General features: G+C 58.5%; 4 non-coding genes and 1 pseudogene across 4 annotated transcripts; all 5 read left to right on the plus strand.

Moving 5' to 3' along the window:
* The window catches only part of LOC142596361 (uncharacterized), a 488,757-nt pseudogene that overhangs the window by 322,138 nt on the left and 144,810 nt on the right, over window positions 1–21,809 (plus strand).
* TRNAF-GAA (transfer RNA phenylalanine (anticodon GAA)) lies at window positions 2,207–2,279 on the plus strand. The gene has a single exon. It is a non-coding gene; the product is annotated as a tRNA-Phe (tRNA).
* Window positions 7,789–7,861, plus strand: TRNAF-GAA (transfer RNA phenylalanine (anticodon GAA)). Its single transcript has one exon. It is a non-coding gene; the product is annotated as a tRNA-Phe (tRNA).
* Window positions 13,381–13,453, plus strand: TRNAF-GAA (transfer RNA phenylalanine (anticodon GAA)). The gene has a single exon. It is a non-coding gene; the product is annotated as a tRNA-Phe (tRNA).
* TRNAF-GAA (transfer RNA phenylalanine (anticodon GAA)) lies at window positions 18,973–19,045 on the plus strand. Its single transcript has one exon. It is a non-coding gene; the product is annotated as a tRNA-Phe (tRNA).

Here is a 21,809-nt window from a genome sequence, read left to right on the forward strand (position 1 = left end):
TTGAGCAACCTCATCTGGTTGAAGATGGCCCTCCTCATCGCAGGGGGGCTGGGCCAGACGACCTTTAAATGTGCCTTCCAACGCAAACCATTCTATGATTCTGTGATTCTGTGAAAATAAGCACCTGCATGTGAGCTCCTTGTCTCCGCTCCCGTGCTAATTCATGGATATGGAGGCCGCGGGTGAGCTGCTCAGGCACAAACACATGGTATCGTTCCAGGGGCCAGAGGTGGCCAGGCAAAAATGCCATGAGACCTGCAGGGATGAACAAGGACCTCCTGGCAAAACTCAGGCATGAAATAAAAGCATACAGAGGCTGGAAGCAGGGACAGGTCACCTGGCAGGACTACAGGGACGCTGCCCGAGCACGCAGAGATGCCATTTGGAACGCGGAGGCCCCAGTGGAATTGATTCTGGCGAGCGATGTTAACGGCGGCAGCAGGAAGGGTTTCTGTAATGACATAGGTGAGAAAAGGAAGACCAGGGAAAATTTGGGCCCCCTGCTGAATGAGGCGGGGGACCTGGTCGCACAGGACATTGGAAAAGGCTGAACGCCGCCTTCGCCTCCTCTTTTACTAGCACGACCGGCCTTCGGGAACGCCAGGTGCCAGAGATGAGGGGGATCGAGCCTGGGGCCAGGCAGGCATACCCTTGATGGAAGAGGGTCAGGTCAGGGAACACCTGCGCCAGCTGGACACGCGTAAGTCGTGGGCCCTGACGGCAGGCACCCATGGGTGCCGACGGAGCTGGCAGATGTCAGTGCGAGGACACTCTCCACCCATCTTTGACCAGTCACCGAAACTGGGGGAAGTGCCCAAAGACTGGAAGAAATCAAATGCCACTCCTATTTTCAAGAAGGGCAAGAGGGAGGACCTGGGGAACTACAGGCCGGTCAGCCCCTCCACGATCCCTGGGAGGTGACAGAGACGCTAAGCCTGGAAAGTACTTCCACGTACATTGTACTGGCTTTGGCCGGGATGGACTTCATTTTCTGCACAGCAGCCCGCGTGGCTGGGGGCTTGTGGCCAGCACAGCGTTGATAACACACCAGTGTTGCAGCTCTTTGCTGAACAGCGCTGAACAGCATCAAGGCCTTCTCCGTTTCGCTCTCTTCCAGCAGCTCGCCTGGATTTCTTGATGAGGGACGAGCAGGGCACGCCATTTAGCAAGGCAAAGACTCACGCTGTGCATTGGCATCCATGCCCTGGTTTCGGTAGCCAGGAGGCTGCATGCGTGGCCTCGGTCAGATAAGACCCACGGGCCCGCTCCGTGCCAGATAGGGCTGCTTCCAGCCAGCTCCAAAATGGACCCAGTGCTGGCCAAAACCGAGCCCATCGACAAAGCTGCTGGAGCTTCTGTCAAAACGCATTTGAAAAAGGGCACAACTGCCACACTGGGATAGGCGTTGGGGAACCAAACGGTGTGAGAAGCCAGCCCCGCAGACACCATGGTCGGGGAAGAAGAAGGGGGAGGCGGTAGTCCAGGCACCAGAGCAGAGATTCCACTGCAGCCCACGGAGAAGACCACAGCACAGCAGAGGTTCCCCTGCAGCCTACGGAGAAGGCCATGGTGGAGAAGGTAAGCCCTGCAGCCCGTGGAGGACCCAGCACCAGAGAAAGTGGATAATTCCCGAGAGAACTGTGGCCTGTGAAGAGCCCACAGTGGAGCGGGTTCACCTCGAGGGACTGTAGCCTGTAGGAGGGACCCCATGGGGACAGTGTGAGAAAGAAGGAAGGAGCAGCAGACAGGAACCGCTGTGGGCCGACCACAACCCCCATTCCCCATCCCCTGGCGCTGCTCGGCAGGGACGAGGTAGAAGAGTTGGGAGCAAAGGAGGGAAGTTGAGCTGGGGAAAGAGAGGGTGGGGAGGAGGCCTTCCATGGCCAGGGAAGGAGACAAGGTCTTCCAACAGCCCCACACCTCTTCCACCGTCAGCCTTTGCGGTTACACCTGCCCGGCCTGCCCACTCGCTTTGCCACCGTCACGTTTGCGCTCAAGTCCCACACGCGTTTTGGCATGCCCGGTGCAAGCTGCCATCCACCCAAATCTGGAGCCCACCTGGCCATGGAGGCAGAGAGAGGCCAGGGCCCCTCTGCCCAGGGCTGGGCACAGCTTCTCCCTGCGAACCTGCCCCAGCAACGCTCCTCGTGCCCGTCAGCCTCTGGCCTGGCACGGGTGCCACAGGGACAAGGGCTGCTGGGGCAGGGCTGGAGTAGCTCAGCTGGGAGAGCGTTAGACTGAAGATCTAAAGGTCCCTGGTTCAACCCCGGGCTTCAGCAATGCTTTTCTCCCTCACGCTTTTGCACAGCCTGCCTGCCACATTCCAGCCTGCCCCGGCCCTCCTTGCTCCTTCGCCTCTTGCCACAGCGCTGCCCCTGCTCTGCAGCTGCACATCTGTGCCGTAGAAGGAGCCTTCCTCTTGCACCACAAGCCCACAGCCTTCCCCTGGGCAGGACTCTCCATTCGCTGCTGCTTTGGCGGGCTCTCCACCTGCCCCTCCTTCCCTGCTCCACAGCAACTGGGAGCTCTCCTTCGTGGGGTCTCCGCAAAGACCTTCTCTCTCTCCTCTTTGTCATTCCTCATGGTGTGCACACTGCTCCCATCCTCACGCCCCTCCCTCACCTGGCCCTCGGTTCCCGGACCACAGGCCACCGTCCCCCCAGTCCCGGGGACACGCACTCCCTGGACCTGAGGCCTGAACGGCAGCAGCCTCCCTCCGGAGCTCCGTCGCAGGCACACCGCTGATGTGCCCAGGACAGCTGGCAGGGCTGTGCCCAAATACACTCACCCACCACACCGGACTCTCCAGACCAGCTGCAGCCCCTCGCAGACATCGGGCCCTGCACTGAGGAAGACAGTCCTGCTCGTGAGCTCCAGCCAGCTGCTGGGCTCCCCTCTTGCAACCTCGAGCTGCTACAGAACCCTGCCCGCCCGTCACGAACACAGTGACAGATGCTTTGGGTCGGAAGGGACCTTTAGAGGTCATCTAGCCCAACCCCCCTGCAGTGAGCAGGGACAGCTTTAACCAGATCGGGTTGCTCAGAGACCCGTCCAACCTGACCTGGAATGTTTCCAGGGATGGGGCCTCCACTGCCTCTCTGGGCAACGCCTTCCAGTGCTTCACCACCCTCATTGGAAACAATTTCTTCCTTATATCCACTCTAAATCTATTCCTCTTCAGTTTAAAACCATTACTCCTTGACCTAGCACTACAGGCCCTGCTAAAAAGTCTCTCCCCGTCTTTCTCATAAGCCCCCTTGAAGCACTGAAAGGCCACAAGAAGGTCTCCCCGCAGCCTTCTCTTCTCCAGGCGGAACAACCCCAACTCTCTCAGCCTGGCCTCGTAGGAGAGGGGCTCCAGCCCTCGCATCATTTTTGTGGCCCTCCTCTGGACCCGCTCCAACGGCTCCATGTCCTTCTTCTGCTGAGGGCTCCAGAGCTGGACGCAGTGCTCCGCGTGACGTCTCACCAGAGCAGACTAGAGGGGCAGAATCCCCTCCCTCGACCTGCTGCCCACGCTTCTTTTGATGCAGCCCGGCATACGGTCGGCTTTCTGGGCTGCAAGCGCACATTGCCGGCTCATGTCCAGCTTTTCATCCACCCGTACCCCCAAGTCTTTCTCCGCAGGGCTGCTCCCAATGCCTTCGTCCCCCCAGCCTGCATTGATATCGGGGGTTGCCCCGTCCCAGGTGCACGACCTTGCACTTGGCCTCGGTGAACCTCACGAGGGTCGCACAGGCCCACCTCTCCAGCTTGTCCGGGTCCCTTTGGACGACATCTCGTCCTTCTGGCGTGTCAACTGCACCGCTCGGCTTGGTGTCGTCGGCAAACTTGCTGAGGGTGCACTCGATCCCGCTCTCTATGTCACTGAGGAAGATCTGAAACGGCACCGGTCCCAGTACGGGCCCCTGAGGGACTCCACTTGTCACCGGTCTCCATGCGGACATCGAGCCGTAGAACACTACCCCATTCCCTATCCACCGAACAGCCCACCCATCAAACCCGTATCTCCCCAATTTAGAGAGAAGGGTGTTGTGGGGGACTGTGGCGAACGCTTTACAGGAGTCCAAAGAGATGACACCCGTGGCTTTTCCCTTGCCCACTGATGCAGCCACTCCTTCATAGAAAGCCACTGGCTTGGTCAGGCAGGACTTGCCCTTGGTGAAGCCGTGCTGCCTGTCTCAAATCACCTCCCTGTCTTCCATGGGCTTGAGCGTAGCTTCTAGGAGGATCTGTTCCATGATCTTCCCAGGCACAGAGGTGAGGCTGACAGGGCGGTACTTCCCAGGGTCCTCCTTTCTTCCCTTTTTAAAAATGGGCACAACATTCCCCTTCTTCCAGTCACCAGGGACTTCACCTGACTGCCATCACTTGTCAAATGTCATGGAGAGTGCCTTGGCAACTCCATCAGCCAGTTCCCTCAGGACTCTGCGATGCATCTCATCAGGTCCCATAGACTTGTGCACATTCACGTTCCTCAGGTGGTCTTGAAACGGAACTTCCCTTACAGCGGGAGGGGCTTTGCCCCCCTGGGCCCCATCTTGCGGTCCGTCGACTCGGGAGGGGCAAGGAGAGAGGTTGCCAGTGAAGACTGAGGCAAAGAAGTTGTCGAGCACCTCCGCTGTCTCCTCGCCTGTTGATACTAGGTCGCCGTTCTTGTTCATCACAGGGGGGGTACGCTTCCTTTAACCTGCCTTTTCTGGTTGACATACCTGTAGAAGCCCTTCTTGTTAGTCTTTACATCCCTTGCCAAATTCAGCTCCAGCTGCGCCTTGGCCTTCCTGACCCCCTTCCCTACACAACCAGGCAGCTTCCCTCTACTCTTCCCAGGACACAGCACTGTCCCTGCTTCCACTGGCTCATCATTATTATTATCGTTACTATTTTACTTTATTTCAATTCGTAAACTGTTCTTATCTCGACGCAGGAGTTTTCTCACTCTTACTCCTCCGATCCTAGCCCCCCATCCCACCAGGGCAGGGGCAGTGAGCGAGCGGCTGCACGGTGCTTAGCTGCTGGCTGGGGTTAAACCACGACACGTCAACCGACACGGCTCCCAGGCAGTGACACGCAGGGATCTCCTTTACCCTTGCAGAGGAAAGGGATTCAGCTAGGTCAGCTGAGCTGTCTCATCCTGGCTCTGTAGGCTTGCGGCTGGAAGGGGACTCGGCTATCTCACACGCCTGCCACAAATGCACACGAGGTGGCATTCCTCCCGCCTCAGTTCAGGGGTGCACAAAACGGCCACAGAAATGATGCGAGGGCTGGAGCCCCTCTCCTACGAGGACAGGCCGAGAGGGTTGGGCTTGTTCCGCCTGGAGAAGAGAAGGCTGCGGGGAGACCTTCTTGCGGCCTTTCAGTGCTTCAAGGGCGCTTAGGAGAAAGACGGGGAGAGACTTTTTAGCAGGGCCTGCAGTGCTAGGACCAGGAGTAACGGGTTTAAACTAAGGGAGGGTACATTCAGGCTAGATATAAGGAAGAAATGTTTTACGGCGAGGGTGGTGAAACACTGGAACAGCTCACCCAGAGAGGTGGGAGATGCCCCATCCGTGGAAACATTCAAGGTCAGGTCGGACCGGGCCTTGAGCAACCTCATCTGGTTGAAGATGGCCCTCCTCATCGCAGGGGGGCTGGGCCAGACGACCTTTAAATGTGCCTTCCAACGCAAACCATTCTATGATTCTGTGATTCTGTGAAAATAAGCACCTGCATGTGAGCTCCTTGTCTCCGCTCCCGTGCTAATTCATGGATATGGAGGCCGCGGGTGAGCTGCTCAGGCACAAACACATGGTATCGTTCCAGGGGCCAGAGGTGGCCAGGCAAAAATGCCATGAGACCTGCAGGGATGAACAAGGACCTCCTGGCAAAACTCAGGCATGAAATAAAAGCATACAGAGGCTGGAAGCAGGGACAGGTCACCTGGCAGGACTACAGGGACGCTGCCCGAGCACGCAGAGATGCCATTTGGAACGCGGAGGCCCCAGTGGAATTGATTCTGGCGAGCGATGTTAACGGCGGCAGCAGGAAGGGTTTCTGTAATGACATAGGTGAGAAAAGGAAGACCAGGGAAAATTTGGGCCCCCTGCTGAATGAGGCGGGGGACCTGGTCGCACAGGACATTGGAAAAGGCTGAACGCCGCCTTCGCCTCCTCTTTTACTAGCACGACCGGCCTTCGGGAACGCCAGGTGCCAGAGATGAGGGGGATCGAGCCTGGGGCCAGGCAGGCATACCCTTGATGGAAGAGGGTCAGGTCAGGGAACACCTGCGCCAGCTGGACACGCGTAAGTCGTGGGCCCTGACGGCAGGCACCCATGGGTGCCGACGGAGCTGGCAGATGTCAGTGCGAGGACACTCTCCACCCATCTTTGACCAGTCACCGAAACTGGGGGAAGTGCCCAAAGACTGGAAGAAATCAAATGCCACTCCTATTTTCAAGAAGGGCAAGAGGGAGGACCTGGGGAACTACAGGCCGGTCAGCCCCTCCACGATCCCTGGGAGGTGACAGAGACGCTAAGCCTGGAAAGTACTTCCACGTACATTGTACTGGCTTTGGCCGGGATGGACTTCATTTTCTGCACAGCAGCCCGCGTGGCTGGGGGCTTGTGGCCAGCACAGCGTTGATAACACACCAGTGTTGCAGCTCTTTGCTGAACAGCGCTGAACAGCATCAAGGCCTTCTCCGTTTCGCTCTCTTCCAGCAGCTCGCCTGGATTTCTTGATGAGGGACGAGCAGGGCACGCCATTTAGCAAGGCAAAGACTCACGCTGTGCATTGGCATCCATGCCCTGGTTTCGGTAGCCAGGAGGCTGCATGCGTGGCCTCGGTCAGATAAGACCCACGGGCCCGCTCCGTGCCAGATAGGGCTGCTTCCAGCCAGCTCCAAAATGGACCCAGTGCTGGCCAAAACCGAGCCCATCGACAAAGCTGCTGGAGCTTCTGTCAAAACGCATTTGAAAAAGGGCACAACTGCCACACTGGGATAGGCGTTGGGGAACCAAACGGTGTGAGAAGCCAGCCCCGCAGACACCATGGTCGGGGAAGAAGAAGGGGGAGGCGGTAGTCCAGGCACCAGAGCAGAGATTCCACTGCAGCCCACGGAGAAGACCACAGCACAGCAGAGGTTCCCCTGCAGCCTACGGAGAAGGCCATGGTGGAGAAGGTAAGCCCTGCAGCCCGTGGAGGACCCAGCACCAGAGAAAGTGGATAATTCCCGAGAGAACTGTGGCCTGTGAAGAGCCCACAGTGGAGCGGGTTCACCTCGAGGGACTGTAGCCTGTAGGAGGGACCCCATGGGGACAGTGTGAGAAAGAAGGAAGGAGCAGCAGACAGGAACCGCTGTGGGCCGACCACAACCCCCATTCCCCATCCCCTGGCGCTGCTCGGCAGGGACGAGGTAGAAGAGTTGGGAGCAAAGGAGGGAAGTTGAGCTGGGGAAAGAGAGGGTGGGGAGGAGGCCTTCCATGGCCAGGGAAGGAGACAAGGTCTTCCAACAGCCCCACACCTCTTCCACCGTCAGCCTTTGCGGTTACACCTGCCCGGCCTGCCCACTCGCTTTGCCACCGTCACGTTTGCGCTCAAGTCCCACACGCGTTTTGGCATGCCCGGTGCAAGCTGCCATCCACCCAAATCTGGAGCCCACCTGGCCATGGAGGCAGAGAGAGGCCAGGGCCCCTCTGCCCAGGGCTGGGCACAGCTTCTCCCTGCGAACCTGCCCCAGCAACGCTCCTCGTGCCCGTCAGCCTCTGGCCTGGCACGGGTGCCACAGGGACAAGGGCTGCTGGGGCAGGGCTGGAGTAGCTCAGCTGGGAGAGCGTTAGACTGAAGATCTAAAGGTCCCTGGTTCAACCCCGGGCTTCAGCAATGCTTTTCTCCCTCACGCTTTTGCACAGCCTGCCTGCCACATTCCAGCCTGCCCCGGCCCTCCTTGCTCCTTCGCCTCTTGCCAGAGCGCTGCCCCTGCTCTGCAGCTGCACATCTGTGCCGTAGAAGGAGCCTTCCTCTTGCACCACAAGCCCACAGCCTTCCCCTGGGCAGGACTCTCCATTCGCTGCTGCTTTGGCGGGCTCTCCACCTGCCCCTCCTTCCCTGCTCCACAGCAACTGGGAGCTCTCCTTCGTGGGGTCTCCGCAAAGACCTTCTCTCTCTCCTCTTTGTCATTCCTCATGGTGTGCACACTGCTCCCATCCTCACGCCCCTCCCTCACCTGGCCCTCGGTTCCCGGACCACAGGCCACCGTCCCCCCAGTCCCGGGGACACGCACTCCCTGGACCTGAGGCCTGAACGGCAGCAGCCTCCCTCCGGAGCTCCGTCGCAGGCACACCGCTGATGTGCCCAGGACAGCTGGCAGGGCTGTGCCCAAATACACTCACCCACCACACCGGACTCTCCAGACCAGCTGCAGCCCCTCGCAGACATCGGGCCCTGCACTGAGGAAGACAGTCCTGCTCGTGAGCTCCAGCCAGCTGCTGGGCTCCCCTCTTGCAACCTCGAGCTGCTACAGAACCCTGCCCGCCCGTCACGAACACAGTGACAGATGCTTTGGGTCGGAAGGGACCTTTAGAGGTCATCTAGCCCAACCCCCCTGCAGTGAGCAGGGACAGCTTTAACCAGATCGGGTTGCTCAGAGACCCGTCCAACCTGACCTGGAATGTTTCCAGGGATGGGGCCTCCACTGCCTCTCTGGGCAACGCCTTCCAGTGCTTCACCACCCTCATTGGAAACAATTTCTTCCTTATATCCACTCTAAATCTATTCCTCTTCAGTTTAAAACCATTACTCCTTGACCTAGCACTACAGGCCCTGCTAAAAAGTCTCTCCCCGTCTTTCTCATAAGCCCCCTTGAAGCACTGAAAGGCCACAAGAAGGTCTCCCCGCAGCCTTCTCTTCTCCAGGCGGAACAACCCCAACTCTCTCAGCCTGGCCTCGTAGGAGAGGGGCTCCAGCCCTCGCATCATTTTTGTGGCCCTCCTCTGGACCCGCTCCAACGGCTCCATGTCCTTCTTCTGCTGAGGGCTCCAGAGCTGGACGCAGTGCTCCGCGTGACGTCTCACCAGAGCAGACTAGAGGGGCAGAATCCCCTCCCTCGACCTGCTGCCCACGCTTCTTTTGATGCAGCCCGGCATACGGTCGGCTTTCTGGGCTGCAAGCGCACATTGCCGGCTCATGTCCAGCTTTTCATCCACCCGTACCCCCAAGTCTTTCTCCGCAGGGCTGCTCCCAATGCCTTCATCCCCCCAGCCTGCATTGATATCGGGGGTTGCCCCGTCCCAGGTGCACGACCTTGCACTTGGCCTCGGTGAACCTCACGAGGGTCGCACAGGCCCACCTCTCCAGCTTGTCCGGGTCCCTTTGGACGACATCTCGTCCTTCTGGCGTGTCAACTGCACCGCTCGGCTTGGTGTCGTCGGCAAACTTGCTGAGGGTGCACTCGATCCCGCTCTCTATGTCACTGAGGAAGATCTGAAACGGCACCGGTCCCAGTACGGGCCCCTGAGGGACTCCACTTGTCACCGGTCTCCATGCGGACATCGAGCCGTAGAACACTACCCCATTCCCTATCCACCGAACAGCCCACCCATCAAACCCGTATCTCCCCAATTTAGAGAGAAGGGTGTTGTGGGGGACTGTGGCGAACGCTTTACAGGAGTCCAAAGAGATGACACCCGTGGCTTTTCCCTTGCCCACTGATGCAGCCACTCCTTCATAGAAAGCCACTGGCTTGGTCAGGCAGGACTTGCCCTTGGTGAAGCCGTGCTGCCTGTCTCGAATCACCTCCCTGTCTTCCATGGGCTTGAGCGTAGCTTCTAGGAGGATCTGTTCCATGATCTTCCCAGGCACAGAGGTGAGGCTGACAGGGCGGTACTTCCCAGGGTCCTCCTTTCTTCCCTTTTTAAAAATGGGCACAACATTCCCCTTCTTCCAGTCACCAGGGACTTCACCTGACTGCCATCACTTGTCAAATGTCATGGAGAGTGCCTTGGCAACTCCATCAGCCAGTTCCCTCAGGACTCTGCGATGCATCTCATCAGGTCCCATAGACTTGTGCACATTCACGTTCCTCAGGTGGTCTCGAAACGGAACTTCCCTTACAGCGGGAGGGGCTTTGCCCCCCTGGGCCCCATCTTGCGGTCCGTCGACTCGGGAGGGGCAAGGAGAGAGGTTGCCGGTGAAGACTGAGGCAAAGAAGTTGTCGAGCACCTCCGCTGTCTCCTCGCCTGTTGATACTAGGTCGCCGTTCTTGTTCATCACAGGGGGGGTACGCTTCCTTTAACCTGCCTTTTCTGGTTGACATACCTGTAGAAGCCCTTCTTGTTAGTCTTTACATCCCTTGCCAAATTCAGCTCCAGCTGCGCCTTGGCCTTCCTGACCCCCTTCCCTACACAACCAGGCAGCTTCCCTCTACTCTTCCCAGGACACAGCACTGTCCCTGCTTCCACTGGCTCATCATTATTATTATCGTTACTATTTTACTTTATTTCAATTCGTAAACTGTTCTTATCTCGACGCAGGAGTTTTCTCACTCTTACTCCTCCGATCCTAGCCCCCCATCCCACCAGGGCAGGGGCAGTGAGCGAGCGGCTGCACGGTGCTTAGCTGCTGGCTGGGGTTAAACCACGACACGTCAACCGACACGGCTCCCAGGCAGTGACACGCAGGGATCTCCTTTACCCTTGCAGAGGAAAGGGATTCAGCTAGGTCAGCTGAGCTGTCTCATCCTGGCTCTGTAGGCTTGCGGCTGGAAGGGGACTCGGCTATCTCACACGCCTGCCACAAATGCACACGAGGTGGCATTCCTCCCGCCTCAGTTCAGGGGTGCACAAAACGGCCACAGAAATGATGCGAGGGCTGGAGCCCCTCTCCTACGAGGACAGGCCGAGAGGGTTGGGCTTGTTCCGCCTGGAGAAGAGAAGGCTGCGGGGAGACCTTCTTGCGGCCTTTCAGTGCTTCAAGGGCGCTTAGGAGAAAGACGGGGAGAGACTTTTTAGCAGGGCCTGCAGTGCTAGGACCAGGAGTAACGGGTTTAAACTAAGGGAGGGTACATTCAGGCTAGATATAAGGAAGAAATGTTTTACGGCGAGGGTGGTGAAACACTGGAACAGCTCACCCAGAGAGGTGGGAGATGCCCCATCCGTGGAAACATTCAAGGTCAGGTCGGACCGGGCCTTGAGCAACCTCATCTGGTTGAAGATGGCCCTCCTCATCGCAGGGGGGCTGGGCCAGACGACCTTTAAATGTGCCTTCCAACGCAAACCATTCTATGATTCTGTGATTCTGTGAAAATAAGCACCTGCATGTGAGCTCCTTGTCTCCGCTCCCGTGCTAATTCATGGATATGGAGGCCGCGGGTGAGCTGCTCAGGCACAAACACATGGTATCGTTCCAGGGGCCAGAGGTGGCCAGGCAAAAATGCCATGAGACCTGCAGGGATGAACAAGGACCTCCTGGCAAAACTCAGGCATGAAATAAAAGCATACAGAGGCTGGAAGCAGGGACAGGTCACCTGGCAGGACTACAGGGACGCTGCCCGAGCACGCAGAGATGCCATTTGGAACGCGGAGGCCCCAGTGGAATTGATTCTGGCGAGCGATGTTAACGGCGGCAGCAGGAAGGGTTTCTGTAATGACATAGGTGAGAAAAGGAAGACCAGGGAAAATTTGGGCCCCCTGCTGAATGAGGCAGGGGACCTGGTCGCACAGGACATTGGAAAAGGCTGAACGCCGCCTTCGCCTCCTCTTTTACTAGCACGACCGGCCTTCGGGAACGCCAGGTGCCAGAGATGAGGGGGATCGAGCCTGGGGCCAGGCAGGCATACCCTTGATGGAAGAGGGTCAGGTCAGGGAACACCTGCGCCAGCTGGACACGCGTAAGTCGTGGGCCCTGACGGCAGGCACCCATGGGTGCCAACGGAGCTGGCAGATGTCAGTGCGAGGACACTCTCCACCCATCTTTGACCAGTCACCGAAACTGGGGGAAGTGCCCAAAGACTGGAAGAAATCAAATGCCACTCCTATTTTCAAGAAGGGCAAGAGGGAGGACCTGGGGAACTACAGGCCGGTCAGCCCCTCCACGATCCCTGGGAGGTGACAGAGACGCTAAGCCTGGAAAGTACTTCCACGTACATTGTACTGGCTTTGGCCGGGATGGACTTCATTTTCTGCACAGCAGCCCGCGTGGCTGGGGGCTTGTGGCCAGCACAGCGTTGATAACACACCAGTGTTGCAGCTCTTTGCTGAACAGTGCTGAACAGCGCTGAACAGCGTCAAGGCCTTCTCCGTTTCGCTCTCTTCCAGCAGCTCGCCTGGATTTCTTGATGAGGGACGAGCAGGGCACGCCATTTAGCAAGGCAAAGACTCACGCTGTGCATTGGCATCCATGCCCTGGTTTCGGTAGCCAGGAGGCTGCATGCGTGGCCTCGGTCAGATAAGACCCACGGGCCCGCTCCGTGCCAGATAGGGCTGCTTCCAGCCAGCTCCAAAATGGACCCAGTGCTGGCCAAAACCGAGCCCATCGACAAAGCTGCTGGAGCTTCTGTCAAAACGCATTTGAAAAAGGGCACAACTGCCACACTGGGATAGGCGTTGGGGAACCAAACGGTGTGAGAAGCCAGCCCCGCAGACACCATGGTCGGGGAAGAAGAAGGGGGAGGCGGTAGTCCAGGCACCAGAGCAGAGATTCCACTGCAGCCCACGGAGAAGACCACAGCACAGCAGAGGTTCCCCTGCAGCCTACGGAGAAGGCCATGGTGGAGAAGGTAAGCCCTGCAGCCCGTGGAGGACCCAGCACCAGAGAAAGTGGATAATTCCCGAGAGAACTGTGGCCTGTGAAGAGCCCACAGTGGAGCGGGTTCACCTCGAGGGACTGTAGCCTGTAGGAGGGACCCCATGGGGACAGTGTGAGAAAGAAGGAAGGAGCAGCAGACAGGAACCGCTGTGGGCCGACCACAACCCCCATTCCCCATCCCCTGGCGCTGCTCGGCAGGGACGAGGTAGAAGAGTTGGGAGCAAAGGAGGGAAGTTGAGCTGGGGAAAGAGAGGGTGGGGAGGAGGCCTTCCATGGCCAGGGAAGGAGACAAGGTCTTCCAACAGCCCCACACCTCTTCCACCGTCAGCCTTTGCGGTTACACCTGCCCGGCCTGCCCACTCGCTTTGCCACCGTCACGTTTGCGCTCAAGTCCCACACGCGTTTTGGCATGCCCGGTGCAAGCTGCCATCCACCCAAATCTGGAGCCCACCTGGCCATGGAGGCAGAGAGAGGCCAGGGCCCCTCTGCCCAGGGCTGGGCACAGCTTCTCCCTGCGAACCTGCCCCAGCAACGCTCCTCGTGCCCGTCAGCCTCTGGCCTGGCACGGGTGCCACAGGGACAAGGGCTGCTGGGGCAGGGCTGGAGTAGCTCAGCTGGGAGAGCGTTAGACTGAAGATCTAAAGGTCCCTGGTTCAACCCCGGGCTTCAGCAATGCTTTTCTCCCTCACGCTTTTGCACAGCCTGCCTGCCACATTCCAGCCTGCCCCGGCCCTCCTTGCTCCTTCGCCTCTTGCCAGAGCGCTGCCCCTGCTCTGCAGCTGCACATCTGTGCCGTAGAAGGAGCCTTCCTCTTGCACCACAAGCCCACAGCCTTCCCCTGGGCAGGACTCTCCATTCGCTGCTGCTTTGGCGGGCTCTCCACCTGCCCCTCCTTCCCTGCTCCACAGCAACTGGGAGCTCTCCTTCGTGGGGTCTCCGCAAAGACCTTCTCTCTCTCCTCTTTGTCATTCCTCATGGTGTGCACACTGCTCCCATCCTCACGCCCCTCCCTCACCTGGCCCTCGGTTCCCGGACCACAGGCCACCGTCCCCCCAGTCCCGGGGACACGCACTCCCTGGACCTGAGGCCTGAACGGCAGCAGCCTCCCTCCGGAGCTCCGTCGCAGGCACACCGCTGATGTGCCCAGGACAGCTGGCAGGGCTGTGCCCAAATACACTCACCCACCACACCGGACTCTCCAGACCAGCTGCAGCCCCTCGCAGACATCGGGCCCTGCACTGAGGAAGACAGTCCTGCTCGTGAGCTCCAGCCAGCTGCTGGGCTCCCCTCTTGCAACCTCGAGCTGCTACAGAACCCTGCCCGCCCGTCACGAACACAGTGACAGATGCTTTGGGTCGGAAGGGACCTTTAGAGGTCATCTAGCCCAACCCCCCTGCAGTGAGCAGGGACAGCTTTAACCAGATCGGGTTGCTCAGAGACCCGTCCAACCTGACCTGGAATGTTTCCAGGGATGGGGCCTCCACTGCCTCTCTGGGCAACGCCTTCCAGTGCTTCACCACCCTCATTGGAAACAATTTCTTCCTTATATCCACTCTAAATCTATTCCTCTTCAGTTTAAAACCATTACTCCTTGACCTAGCACTACAGGCCCTGCTAAAAAGTCTCTCCCCGTCTTTCTCATAAGCCCCCTTGAAGCACTGAAAGGCCACAAGAAGGTCTCCCCGCAGCCTTCTCTTCTCCAGGCGGAACAACCCCAACTCTCTCAGCCTGGCCTCGTAGGAGAGGGGCTCCAGCCCTCGCATCATTTTTGTGGCCCTCCTCTGGACCCGCTCCAACGGCTCCATGTCCTTCTTCTGCTGAGGGCTCCAGAGCTGGACGCAGTGCTCCGCGTGACGTCTCACCAGAGCAGACTAGAGGGGCAGAATCCCCTCCCTCGACCTGCTGCCCACGCTTCTTTTGATGCAGCCCGGCATACGGTCGGCTTTCTGGGCTGCAAGCGCACATTGCCGGCTCATGTCCAGCTTTTCATCCACCCGTACCCCCAAGTCTTTCTCCGCAGGGCTGCTCCCAATGCCTTCATCCCCCCAGCCTGCATTGATATCGGGGGTTGCCCCGTCCCAGGTGCACGACCTTGCACTTGGCCTCGGTGAACCTCACGAGGGTCGCACAGGCCCACCTCTCCAGCTTGTCCGGGTCCCTTTGGACGACATCTCGTCCTTCTGGCGTGTCAACTGCACCGCTCGGCTTGGTGTCGTCGGCAAACTTGCTGAGGGTGCACTCGATCCCGCTCTCTATGTCACTGAGGAAGATCTGAAACGGCACCGGTCCCAGTACGGGCCCCTGAGGGACTCCACTTGTCACCGGTCTCCATGCGGACATCGAGCCGTAGAACACTACCCCATTCCCTATCCACCGAACAGCCCACCCATCAAACCCGTATCTCCCCAATTTAGAGAGAAGGGTGTTGTGGGGGACTGTGGCGAACGCTTTACAGGAGTCCAAAGAGATGACACCCGTGGCTTTTCCCTTGCCCACTGATGCAGCCACTCCTTCATAGAAAGCCACTGGCTTGGTCAGGCAGGACTTGCCCTTGGTGAAGCCGTGCTGCCTGTCTCGAATCACCTCCCTGTCTTCCATGGGCTTGAGCGTAGCTTCTAGGAGGATCTGTTCCATGATCTTCCCAGGCACAGAGGTGAGGCTGACAGGGCGGTACTTCCCAGGGTCCTCCTTTCTTCCCTTTTTAAAAATGGGCACAACATTCCCCTTCTTCCAGTCACCAGGGACTTCACCTGACTGCCATCACTTGTCAAATGTCATGGAGAGTGCCTTGGCAACTCCATCAGCCAGTTCCCTCAGGACTCTGCGATGCATCTCATCAGGTCCCATAGACTTGTGCACATTCACGTTCCTCAGGTGGTCTCGAAACGGAACTTCCCTTACAGCGGGAGGGGCTTTGCCCCCCTGGGCCCCATCTTGCGGTCCGTCGACTCGGGAGGGGCAAGGAGAGAGGTTGCCGGTGAAGACTGAGGCAAAGAAGTTGTCGAGCACCTCCGCTGTCTCCTCGCCTGTTGATACTAGGTCGCCGTTCTTGTTCATCACAGGGGGGGTACGCTTCCTTTAACCTGCCTTTTCTGGTTGACATACCTGTAGAAGCCCTTCTTGTTAGTCTTTACATCCCTTGCCAAATTCAGCTCCAGCTGCGCCTTGGCCTTCCTGACCCCCTTCCCTACACAACCAGGCAGCTTCCCTCTACTCTTCCCAGGACACAGCACTGTCCCTGCTTCCACTGGCTCATCATTATTATTATCGTTACTATTTTACTTTATTTCAATTCGTAAACTGTTCTTATCTCGACGCAGGAGTTTTCTCACTCTTACTCCTCCGATCCTAGCCCCCCATCCCACCAGGGCAGGGGCAGTGAGCGAGCGGCTGCACGGTGCTTAGCTGCTGGCTGGGGTTAAACCACGACACGTCAACCGACACGGCTCCCAGGCAGTGACACGCAGGGATCTCCTTTACCCTTGCAGAGGAAAGGGATTCAGCTAGGTCAGCTGAGCTGTCTCATCCTGGCTCTGTAGGCTTGCGGCTGGAAGGGGACTCGGCTATCTCACACGCCTGCCACAAATGCACACGAGGTGGCATTCCTCCCGCCTCAGTTCAGGGGTGCACAAAACGGCCACAGAAATGATGCGAGGGCTGGAGCCCCTCTCCTACGAGGACAGGCCGAGAGGGTTGGGCTTGTTCCGCCTGGAGAAGAGAAGGCTGCGGGGAGACCTTCTTGCGGCCTTTCAGTGCTTCAAGGGCGCTTAGGAGAAAGACGGGGAGAGACTTTTTAGCAGGGCCTGCAGTGCTAGGACCAGGAGTAACGGGTTTAAACTAAGGGAGGGTACATTCAGGCTAGATATAAGGAAGAAATGTTTTACGGCGAGGGTGGTGAAACACTGGAACAGCTCACCCAGAGAGGTGGGAGATGCCCCATCCGTGGAAACATTCAAGGTCAGGTCGGACCGGGCCTTGAGCAACCTCATCTGGTTGAAGATGGCCCTCCTCATCGCAGGGGGGCTGGGCCAGACGACCTTTAAATGTGCCTTCCAACGCAAACCATTCTATGATTCTGTGATTCTGTGAAAATAAGCACCTGCATGTGAGCTCCTTGTCTCCGCTCCCGTGCTAATTCATGGATATGGAGGCCGCGGGTGAGCTGCTCAGGCACAAACACATGGTATCGTTCCAGGGGCCAGAGGTGGCCAGGCAAAAATGCCATGAGACCTGCAGGGATGAACAAGGACCTCCTGGCAAAACTCAGGCATGAAATAAAAGCATACAGAGGCTGGAAGCAGGGACAGGTCACCTGGCAGGACTACAGGGACGCTGCCCGAGCACGCAGAGATGCCATTTGGAACGCGGAGGCCCCAGTGGAATTGATTCTGGCGAGCGATGTTAACGGCGGCAGCAGGAAGGGTTTCTGTAATGACATAGGTGAGAAAAGGAAGACCAGGGAAAATTTGGGCCCCCTGCTGAATGAGGCGGGGGACCTGGTCGCACAGGACATTGGAAAAGGCTGAACGCCGCCTTCCGCCTCCTCTTTTACTAGCACGACCGGCCTTCGGGAACGCCAGGTGCCAGAGATGAGGGGGATCGAGCCTGGGGCCAGGCAGGCATACCCTTGATGGAAGAGGGTCAGGTCAGGGAACACCTGCGCCAGCTGGACACGCGTAAGTCGTGGGCCCTGACGGCAGGCACCCATGGGTGCCAACGGAGCTGGCAGATGTCAGTGCGAGGACACTCTCCACCCATCTTTGACCAGTCACCGAAACTGGGGGAAGTGCCCAAAGACTGGAAGAAATCAAATGCCACTCCTATTTTCAAGAAGGGCAAGAGGGAGGACCTGGGGAACTACAGGCCGGTCAGCCCCTCCACGATCCTGGGAGGTGACAGAGACGCTAAGCCTGGAAAGTACTTCCACGTACATTGTACTGGCTTTGGCCGGGATGGACTTCATTTTCTGCACAGCAGCCGCGTGGCTGGGGGCTTGTGGCCAGCACAGCGTTGATAACACACCAGTGTTGCAGCTCTTTGCTGAACAGTGCTGAACAGCGCTGAACAGCGTCAAGGCCTTCTCCGTTTCGCTCTCTTCCAGCAGCTCGCCTGGATTTCTTGATGAGGGACGAGCAGGGCACGCCATTTAGCAAGGCAAAGACTCACGCTGTGCATTGGCATCCATGCCCTGGTTTCGGTAGCCAGGAGGCTGCATGCGTGGCCTCGGTCAGATAAGACCCACGGGCCCGCTCCGTGCCAGATAGGGCTGCTTCCAGCCAGCTCCAAAATGGACCCAGTGCTGGCCAAAACCGAGCCCATCGACAAAGCTGCTGGAGCTTCTGTCAAAACGCATTTGAAAAAGGGCACAACTGCCACACTGGGATAGGCGTTGGGGAACCAAACGGTGTGAGAAGCCAGCCCCCGCAGACACCATGGTCGGGGAAGAAGAAGGGGGAGGCGGTAGTCCAGGCACCAGAGCAGAGATTCCACTGCAGCCCACGGAGAAGACCACAGCACAGCAGAGGTTCCCCTGCAGCCTACGGAGAAGGCCATGGTGGAGAAGGGTAAGCCCTGCAGCCCGTGGAGGACCCAGCACCAGAGAAAGTGGATAATTCCCGAGAGAACTGTGGCCTGTGAAGAGCCCACAGTGGAGCGGGTTCACCTCGAGGGACTGTAGCCTGTAGGAGGGACCCCATGGGGACAGTGTGAGAAAGAAGGAAGGAGCAGCAGACAGGAACCGCTGTGGGCCGACCACAACCCCCATTCCCCATCCCCTGGCGCTGCTCGGCAGGGACGAGGTAGAAGAGTTGGGAGCAAAGGAGGGAAGTTGAGCTGGGGAAAGAGAGGGTGGGGAGGAGGCCTTCCATGGCCAGGGAAGGAGACAAGGTCTTCCAACAGCCCCACACCTCTTCCACCGTCAGCCTTTGCGGTTACACCTGCCCGGCCTGCCCACTCGCTTTGCCACCGTCACGTTTGCGCTCAAGTCCCACAGCGTTTTGGCATGCCCGGTGCAAGCTGCCATCCACCCAAATCTGGAGCCCACCTGGCCATGGAGGCAGAGAGAGGCCAGGGCCCCTCTGCCCAGGGCTGGGCACAGCTTCTCCCTGCGAACCTGCCCCAGCAACGCTCCTCGTGCCCGTCAGCCTCTGGCCTGGCACGGGTGCCACAGGGACAAGGGCTGCTGGGGCAGGGCTGGAGTAGCTCAGCTGGGAGAGCGTTAGACTGAAGATCTAAAGGTCCCTGGTTCAACCCCGGGCTTCAGCAATGCTTTTCTCCCTCACGCTTTTGCACAGCCTGCCTGCCACATTCCAGCCTGCCCCGGCCCTCCTTGCTCCTTCGCCTCTTGCCAGAGCGCTGCCCCTGCTCTGCAGCTGCACATCTGTGCCGTAGAAGGAGCCTTCCTCTTGCACCACAAGCCCACAGCCTTCCCCTGGGCAGGACTCTCCATTCGCTGCTGCTTTGGCGGGCTCTCCACCTGCCCCTCCTTCCTGCTCCACAGCAACTGGGAGCTCTCCTTCGTGGGGTCTCCGCAAAGACCTTCTCTCTCTCCTCTTTGTCATTCCTCATGGTGTGCACACTGCTCCCATCCTCACGCCCCTCCCTCACCTGGCCCTCGGTTCCCGGACCACAGGCCACCGTCCCCCCAGTCCCCGGGGACACGCCACTCCCTGGACCTGAGGCCTGAACGGCAGCAGCCTCCCTCCGGAGCTCCGTCGCAGGCACACCGCTGATGTGCCCAGGACAGCTGGCAGGGCTGTGCCCAAATACACTCACCCACCACACCGGACTCTCCAGACCAGCTGCAGCCCCTCGCAGACATCGGGCCCTGCACTGAGGAAGACAGTCCTGCTCGTGAGCTCCAGCCAGCTGCTGGGCTCCCCTCTTGCAACCTCGAGCTGCTACAGAACCCTGCCCGCCCGTCACGAACACAGTGACAGATGCTTTGGGGTCGGAAGGGACCTTTAGAGGTCATCTAGCCCAACCCCCCTGCAGTGAGCAGGGACAGCTTTAACCAGATCGGGTTGCTCAGAGACCCGTCCAACCTGACCTGGAATGTTTCCAGGGATGGGGCCTCCACTGCCTCTCTGGGCAACGCCTTCCAGTGCTTCACCACCCTCATTGGAAACAATTTCTTCCTTATATCCACTCTAAATCTATTCCTCTTCAGTTTAAAACCATTACTCCTTGACCTAGCACTACAGGCCCTGCTCCTAAAAGTCTCTCCCCGTCTTTCTCATAAGCCCCCTTGAAGCACTGAAAGGCCACAAGAAGGTCTCCCCGCAGCCTTCTCTTCTCCAGGCGGAACAACCCCAACTCTCTCAGCCTGGCCTCGTAGGAGAGGGGCTCCAGCCCTCGCATCATTTTTGTGGCCCTCCTCTGGACCCGCTCCAACGGCTCCATGTCCTTCTTCTGCTGAGGGCTCCAGAGCTGGACGCAGTGCTCCGCGTGACGTCTCACCAGAGCAGACTAGAGGGGCAGAATCCCCTCCCTCGACCTGCTGCCCACGCTTCTTTTGATGCAGCCCGGCATACGGTCGGCTTTCTGGGCTGCAAGCGCACATTGCCGGCTCATGTCCAGCTTTTCATCCACCCGTACCCCCAAGTCTTTCTCCGCAGGGCTGCTCCCAATGCCTTCATCCCCCCAGCCTGCATTGATATCGGGGGTTGCCCCGTCCCAGGTGCACGACCTTGCACTTGGCCTCGGTGAACCTCACGAGGGTCGCACAGGCCCACCTCTCCAGCTTGTCCGGGTCCCTTTGGACGACATCTCGTCCTTCTGGCGTGTCAACTGCACCGCTCGGGCTTGGTGTCGTCGGCAAACTTGCTGAGGGTGCACTCGATCCCCGCTCTCTATGTCACTGAGGAAGATCTGAAACGGCACCGGTCCCAGTACGGGCCCCTGAGGGACTCCACTTGTCACCGGTCCTCCATGCGGACATCGAGCCGTAGAACACTACCCCATTCCCTATCCACCGAACAGCCCACCCATCAAACCCGTATCTCCCCAATTTAGAGAGAAGGGTGTTGTGGGGGACTGTGGCGAACGCTTTACAGGAGTCCAAAGAGATGACACCCGTGGCTTTTCCCTTGCCCACTGATGCAGCCACTCCTTCATAGAAAGCCACTGGCTTGGTCAGGCAGGACTTGCCCTTGGTGAAGCCGTGCTGCCTGTCTCGAATCACCTCCCTGTCTTCCATGGGCTTGAGCGTAGCTTCTAGGAGGATCTGTTCCATGATCTTCCCAGGCACAGAGGTGAGGCTGACAGGGCGGTACTTCCCAGGGTCCTCCTTTCTTCCCTTTTTAAAAATGGGCACAACATTCCCCTTCTTCCAGTCACCAGGGACTTCACCTGACTGCCATCACTTGTCAAATGTCATGGAGAGTGCCTTGGCAACTCCATCAGCCAGTTCCCTCAGGACTCTGCGATGCATCTCATCAGGTCCCATAGACTTGTGCACATTCACGTTCCTCAGGTGGTCTCGAAACGGAACTTCCCTTACAGCGGGAGGGGCTTTGCCCCCCCTGGGCCCCATCTTGCGGTCCGTCGACTCGGGAGGGGCAAGGAGAGAGGTTGCCGGTGAAGACTGAGGCAAAGAAGTTGTCGAGCACCTCCGCTGTCTCCTCGCCTGTTGATACTAGGTCGCCGTTCTTGTTCATCACAGGGGGGGTACGCTTCCTTTAACCTGCCTTTTCTGGTTGACATACTGTAGAAGCCCTTCTTGTTAGTCTTTACATCCCTTGCCAAATTCAGCTCCAGCTGCGCCTTGGCCTTCCTGACCCCCTTCCCTACACAACCAGGCAGCTTCCCTCTACTCTTCCCAGGACACAGCACTGTCCCTGCTTCCACTGGCTCATCATTATTATTATCGTTACTATTTTACTTTATTTCAATTCGTAAACTGTTCTTATCTCGACGCAGGAGTTTTCTCACTCTTACTCCTCCGATCCCTAGCCCCCCCATCCCACCAGGGCAGGGGCAGTGAGCGAGCGGCTGCACGGTGCTTAGCTGCTGGCTGGGGTTAAACCAC

This window comes from Pelecanus crispus, chromosome 31 (assembly GCF_030463565.1).
Source record: "Pelecanus crispus isolate bPelCri1 chromosome 31, bPelCri1.pri, whole genome shotgun sequence".
Classification (NCBI taxonomy): domain Eukaryota; kingdom Metazoa; phylum Chordata; class Aves; order Pelecaniformes; family Pelecanidae; genus Pelecanus; species Pelecanus crispus.